Below are 7,626 nucleotides of genomic sequence, written 5' to 3'. Positions count from 1 at the left end.
AATCTTGCCACTGCATTGGCTGGTACTGACAGCGCCGCAGCCAATACGCAAGATTCTATTCCAGCTAGCTCCAGCAGGAAAACAAGCATTGTGTGTAGTATGTTAGGATTTAGAATACGGATAACAGAGCGTGAATGAGGCATAAACCCATTGAAATATAAGCACATTTTCGAATGTAAAGCGTAATATTAGCATAGTTTAGATAAGAACTATCTAGATAAAGAAGAAAAGAAAATCATCGAGCAAATATGCTAGGACTTCAATAACATTTTCTACTTAAAAGGAGATATATTAATGCACACAACAGCGGTGGCGCATAAAATTAATATGCGCACCGATAGTGTACCTGTAAATGTGCGACCATATGGGTTGCCAGAAAAACATAAGGAAGAAGTGAACCAACAAATAAAGAAAATGCTACAAGATGATATTATTCGTTCTAACGCGAGTCAGTGGAACGCGCCGCTTGGTGTTCCAAAAAAGAATGACGCTTCAGGAAAACAAAAACTTAGAATAGTGGTAGATTTCAGGAAACTTAACGAATTAATAGGCGACTTATTTCTTCTACCAAACATAAGTAATATTTTAGACCAGTTAGAAAATGCCAAATATTTCTCTACACTGGATTTAGCATCGAGATACCAATTTCCTATGAGTGAAAAACACAAAAATAAAACTGCCTTCTCTATCTCGCAAGGACATTATGAATTTAACCGAATGCCGTTCGGGTAACGAAATGCACCCGCGACGTTTCAAAGCTAATGAACACAATATTAGCGGGAATACAAGGTTTGAGATGCTTCGTGTATCTAGATGATATAATTATTTACGGACAAAGTCTAGAGGAACATAATAAGCGTCTTGTCGAAGTAATGCAACGATTACGTAAATACAATTTGAAATTACAACACAAGTGCGAGTTTCTACGAAAGGAAGTAATATATTTCGAACAATATAATAATCGAAGAAGGAATACGTCCAGATCCCAGTACCATAAATTAAGCGCTGTAGAAAATTTTCCTGTGCCAAAAAAAATTAAGGATATACAATTGTTTATCGAATTGCTACCGGAAATTCATCGAAAATTGCGAAGCCTGTAACAAGCTTGACAAAAAAGGAAGTTACATTTAACTGGAAAATGGAACAACAGAATGCATTCGAATTATTAAAAGTGAAGCTCACAACAGCATACTAAGTTATCCAAAACCCAGCAAATGAGAATGGATTGAAATAGATTAAAATGGATTCAGATTTTTAGAAATACGGATGTATTTCATGAATGTTAAAATGAATCCTTTTCAATCTTGAATGCATTTTATTTATTTATAGAAATTGCATAGAGCATATCTCTATACCTCTCAATCTAAAAATAATATTAGCATTTTCTGTGCATCGTGAATACTACTCAATTCAGAATTGTGAATAGGAAGTAGTTTTTTTAATTCAGTTAAATTAAAAAATAATATCAGCAATTTCTGTGCAATATAAATATTGCTCAATTCAATATTCTGAATATGAAATGCAGTTTTCAATCTAATTAAATAAAAACAGTTTTTATTTAAAAATGGACCATAAATGTTACTTAAATTATTCAAAATTATGAGTAGGAAATTTTTCGTTTTAATCCAACTAAGTTCAAAAAAATTGTAACGTAAAAATAATTGAGCTATGTTCTTTTTAATCACGTTTGTGTTGCAATTGTCACTTGTGCAATTAGCACTCGTGACACGAATATTAGACTAATCACGGCGCCTGACATCGGCCAAGCGAGATTAGATTATTCGACACTTATTCAATATTGTCTCATAGTAATGTAAATTGTTTTACTTTATTATATCTGTTAAATAGTGGTATTTTTATTATCTATATAATTTCATTACTAGATTAGCTGTAATTGAAGTAGAAAGAATGAATAACACATTTACCAATAGAAGAAGCGGTGTAATGGGTAACGTAGAAGATTTATAATCCAGAGGTGTCTCAGGTTTAAATCCCACTAAAGGTGTGTTTTTTAATGACAATTTGAAGTAGTTAATTTCAGGTATAATTATTATAAATGTCTTAGGAATAAAATTTGTAACCCTTAGATATAAATATTTTTTTTTTTCGAATATTAAACTAGTGTCAGTTCGGATTCAATACATTTCAATCCATTCAATCCATTTTCATAGATTTAAAGTGCGCATTAAAAAAATTTTAATCCATTTTAATCCATTCTCGTTTGCTGGAATTTTACTCGAGAATTCCTGGTAACCACTGACGCGTCGAAACTTGCAATTGAGATTGTATTACCACAAGGCCTCGTAGGTCAAGACCGTCCGATTGCTTACGTGAGTCGAATACTAAACAAAGCCGAACAAAATTATAACACTACAGAAAAAGAATTGTTAGCGATAGTCTGGGCTGTCAAATATTTTCGCCCATATTTATACAGTACGATCTTTACTATTGTAACTGACCATTAGTCTGGCTTTTTGTGTAAATGATCCAGGCTCGAGATTAATGCGCTGGAGATTGAAATTAGAAGAGTATGACTATAAGATCATACAGAAGGCTGGTAAGGGTAATACCAATGCCGATGCTCTGAGTCGAAATCCAACGACAAACACGTACACAACGTTGGCAAAAGAAAGGGAAGACGATAACAAAGAAGACAAGGAGGACACCACGATGGAATATACAGAAGAAGAGAAACAGCAAATACTATATAAATATCATGATGCACCCGCAGGGGGGGTATCACTAACGATAAAAAGAAGATTGCTACATGACTGGCGTGGCATCACGAAGGATGTCGAAAACTATATTAAAATTATAAACAAAGTCCCTAATGAGCTCAACCGCCTGACAACACATTCGACTTAGAATGTTCCCATGGCATTTTCCCGCTATATCCAGGATCTTCTTCCAGAGGTCGTTGGGGTCCCCGCGGGCACGACCGCCATCTACCGGGCAACCAACCAATTCTCGTGTTCTCCATCTAGGCATCTCTTGGTCATCTGAGCTATTTATTATTTCTGTCCTTGTTCTGTATCTGAGTCCCAGTCCCTCTTTTACCGAATCATTCCGAGCACATTTCGGGCATTATTGTCACCAATTCCGATTCCTTAAGGGCAGCTGACTCCAGAACATTTTTCTAAAATTCTAATTTCCTTCCCCTAAGAGGTAGCAGGCACACTAATCCCACTTTTGAGTTGTAAACAATTGATGATAACAGAGAAAAATATTAGGACGCTCCTCGTTTCGATCCCAGGCCTGGTCTCTCCTCCGAGTTGGTAGACTTTCGCTCTGCCACTAAACCACACAGCCCTGACGCTGTCTCAATCTCTATTCAATCTCTATTGTGTCTATACCTAGTAAATTTCTTACAGTATTTAAGAATGTGTGTAAACTTCTAAAGATTGAGAAGATACAGACAACGGCTTATCATCCCGAGAGTAACGGGGCATTAGAGCATTCACACCGAACTTTCGCGAAATATTTACGACATTATATAAACAACGAACAGACGAATTGGGACGAATGGTTACCCCCCCTACGCTATGTTCACAAATAATACTATCCCTCATACTGCCACAGGATATACGCCTTTCAAACTTATATATGGCCATCAAGCAACAATACTAATCGCTCTATTACAACCTCCAAAATCGACTTATGCGTACGACTACGTGTAAGAGCTGAGAGAAAGACTTCGCGCAACGAGTCAGGTGGCGAGAGAGAATGTAAGACAAGCCAAAATTTAGGCAAAAAAATAATACAATAAAATGAGTTGAGAAAGAACCTTTCAAATGGATGACACGGTTCTACTCGATGACGAAACGATAAGAAGAAGCCGATCGAAGAAGCTAGAATCGAAATGGATAGGTCCCTATATAGTAATAGAAAAACATAATGATGTGAATTACACGATAAAAATGGAACGAAAACTAATACGCGTACACGCAAACCGATTGAAATCATTTATCGAGCATTAAGCGGATAGTTAGAGCACTGAATAAAATAATTAAGACGCAAAATAACAGTACGGCAAGATAAGGATTCACAGAAAAATAATATTAATCCTTACTTTATAGGATACTGCTTGTGTAGAGTTATATGGATGGAGCGAGTTACACTTCCACACCAACATATCGCTGGGAATCGATCCGTCGTACGCCCGACATATATTTCAAAGAAATCGGGTTGATGAAGCATCGGAATGGAAACTTGTAATTAAATGTTACTGCCCTCAGGATTCGATCTGAGCAGTTGCAAGATTTAAAAGTATTTAAAAAATACGGAAAAGCGATGTGAAAAGGTCATTGTTGGAAACGCACAACAAATATGTGCGAATATGATGCGATATTAGAAAAAGAAAATATTCAACTTACCGCATCGCTAGAACAGTTAAGAATATTATACAACTCCAATAGAAATAAAAGAGAATTAATAAACATTGGCGCAATCAGCAAAACACTGTTCGGTACAATAGATGTTGATGATAAACACAGCGAATAAACGAGCAACTACAGATACTATAAGATAATCAGTAGATATTACAACATGCAGCGAAACATCAATTAAAAATATTAAATGCGACTATTGGACATATCACTAATCTCGAAAAGGCAACGGCCTAAAATTAAAAATTTATTGTTTAATGTTACGAGGAAAATGGAAATCCAATTAGACATACGAGGGTCGTTTGAAAAGTCCGTGCAAAGTCACTGCTGATGGCACTACTGGCGCGTATCAAGGTTAGATTTAGTTAGTAGCATCTCTTGGAGGAACACACACCAAGTTACAGCCAGATCGGTCTATTTGTTTGTGTTTGGCATTCATTTGAATCGAGGAAGTCGAGTGATTTTCAATAACGCACCAGCTCACACCTCAGCAGTTGTGGTCGCAAAATTAATGGAATTAGGGTTCCAACTCGTCTCACATCCCCCCTATTCTCCAGACTTGGCTCCCTCGGACTACTATTTGTTCCCCAATATGAAGAAATGGCTGGCGGGAAAAAGATTTTATGGAAACGAGGACGTGATTGCAGAAACAAACCCCCCTCGACTTCCTCGATTCAAATGAATGCCAAACACAAACAAATAGACCGATCTGGCTGTAACTTGGTGTGTGTTCCTCCAAGAGATGCTACTAACTAAATCTAACCTTGATACGCGCCAGTAGTGCCATCAGCAGTGACTTTGCACGGACTTTTCGAACGACCCTCGTATATACGCAACGAGAAGATTTAGATGAACATTTACAAGTACTTACTGCCATCATGATAGATTTGACAGTGGACGTAGGGAAAACGGTAGATTATTTGGCGAAGGAAGGGTCAATACTCACTCGTTTGCTATCGTTAAAACAGATAATAATATTTTGCGTCACAGTTAACGAAAGGGTTGCATTTTCCATTTCAAATAAAGTTAGAAAATTAGAGTACTATCCAAAAATACATATCAATTAACGCATTCTACTCTAATCCTTACGTATTTACTACGCTTAAGTTTTCAATAATTGCGTACTCCACATACAAAATAATACTTCTATCTTCTTACCTACACTCGAATGTGTTTATTTTCGTAAAGATTAATCACCCATTAATAGCATTAGATAAGGAGAATAATCATTATACGTTACTATGAAAATGACTTAAATAGATGCATACGAGATACTATGACGTACACTTGCGAGCAATCGTTTCCAATGTTACGTCCTATAGACATCACGATTCTTTTTTTTCGAGAGAATCAGCTCCACATTGCGACTACGGTTGGCATCCATGAGACTCGAGTGGAATCCTCTGATAATGGTCTGATAGATCTGAAAAGAGAGACCGGACAGGCTTTGCAAAAATCAACTCGGAAGGAATATAATAATAATCTTAATGCAGGCCCAAAAGGTGACAAGATTGCAAAAGATATTATAAATGCACCGAAGTCACGTAATAGTAAAAATCCAAACTTTGTCGTCCCAGACTGACCAATAATTTCATCTTAAGAAAGCAGGCGCCACGTCGCGCTTAAAAAATCATAAAACGCATGGGATAACTTCTCACGGTAGCGTTATGTAAGATTGGACTCGCGACTGACAATGATTGCCCTGCACGTAAAACTAGTTGTGCACGGTAACCGTCTGTTAACCTAACCATATTTTCCGCGAAGATAACAGAATTCGTCATCCGTCTGAAGCAATCTTTTCTTTTTAAAGAAAAACGTAAATCATTTCTTTTCTTCTCGAAACCCCTCTAACGATGCACTTTAGATTAACAACGATAGGACGCTATAAGAATCATAAATCTTGCGCGACATGGCAACTCACTATTGCATCCTAGACAAAGGGCAGTATGTTTTTTTTTCGGGATATAAATAGAGGTCCCGAGCGCAGAGCGTCAGTACTAGAGTCAAACCAAGCGGGTTCACGTCAATGCATTCAGTGAAAAATCGTGTTAATAAACCCGTTCACGCCAGTTTGCATACGCGAGTGCATCAAACTATAATATTATTGGAATCATTGCCCATTGTGACTACCCTCCTGGCGTTCTTGCGTGGACAACGGGCCTCTTCGTCATCATCGACCAATATCTACCCGAAATCTCGTGGACCAAGCAGTTAAACAGTAAGTCGGCCTGCCATTCCATCCGGTCATCCACACACACACACACACACACACACACACACACACACACACACACGCACGCACGCACGCACGCACGCACACGCACGCACGCATGCACGCACGCACGCACACGCACGCACGCACGCACAAATATATACTCGCTTAACGAAAACATACATATATTTAACCCTTCGATTATAGTGTGTGTCCGTACTTCTAAAAAGATATGAGGACAAACTTCTTATGGTATATCCGAAGAAATAGGCGAAGCCATCTATCTAGCCAAAGCATACCGTCACAACCGATGACAATTATTTAGAAATATCATACTCGCCAGTCAATGAGCAATCGCAACCATTAGACCTGACTTATTCCTCCGTAATTGACCCCGTTATCCAGGAGATCCTCAATTATTGCCCTCCTTCTCTCGAAGAGCGATTCCTTTTCCTTCCTCCTTTAAATCAGCTCCCACCTCCTCCATTCCAAACAGATCCCGTTCGATTGGGATCGGCTCTTTCGACTTTATTCCTTCCCCACCAGCGAATGGAATAGACTGGTAACTGTATATATTCCCGGAATCCCCTTACACCATCCTCTATAAGCACCCCGATGTGCTCCTGCACCACTTTCCTCTCTCTCTCTCTTGTCTCCAATTCCCAATGACTCTATTTTTCTTCTCTTATCCACTCCCACACACGCACACATCCCCACAACTACATTAACTAACTCAACTATTTTAACATAAACGAATCGATTGTAACTAAATTAATAATATGTTTATATATATATATATATATACTCGTATATATATACATATGTTCTGTATAAATCTAATAATAATATTTTGCTTAAATAAATGTAAGTTTATATTAGAAATGAAGATGCCAGCTTCTATTTATTTTAAATTACCACTCGCATTTATTTCCCTCTAATATTTGAGATCGCACGAGGTCCAGTCCCGGGTCAAAAGGATTAAGTTCCTTGACCCAAAAAGTAGGACCGACGTTCGCACTGTTCTTTCGG

The sequence above is a fragment of the Trachymyrmex septentrionalis genome, unplaced genomic scaffold (genome assembly GCF_001594115.1).
Source record: "Trachymyrmex septentrionalis isolate Tsep2-gDNA-1 unplaced genomic scaffold, Tsep1.0 scaffold175, whole genome shotgun sequence".
In the NCBI taxonomy this organism is placed as follows: domain Eukaryota; kingdom Metazoa; phylum Arthropoda; class Insecta; order Hymenoptera; family Formicidae; genus Trachymyrmex; species Trachymyrmex septentrionalis.
The sequence above is the reverse complement of the archived record's forward strand: the minus strand, read 5'-3'. Positions refer to the sequence as shown.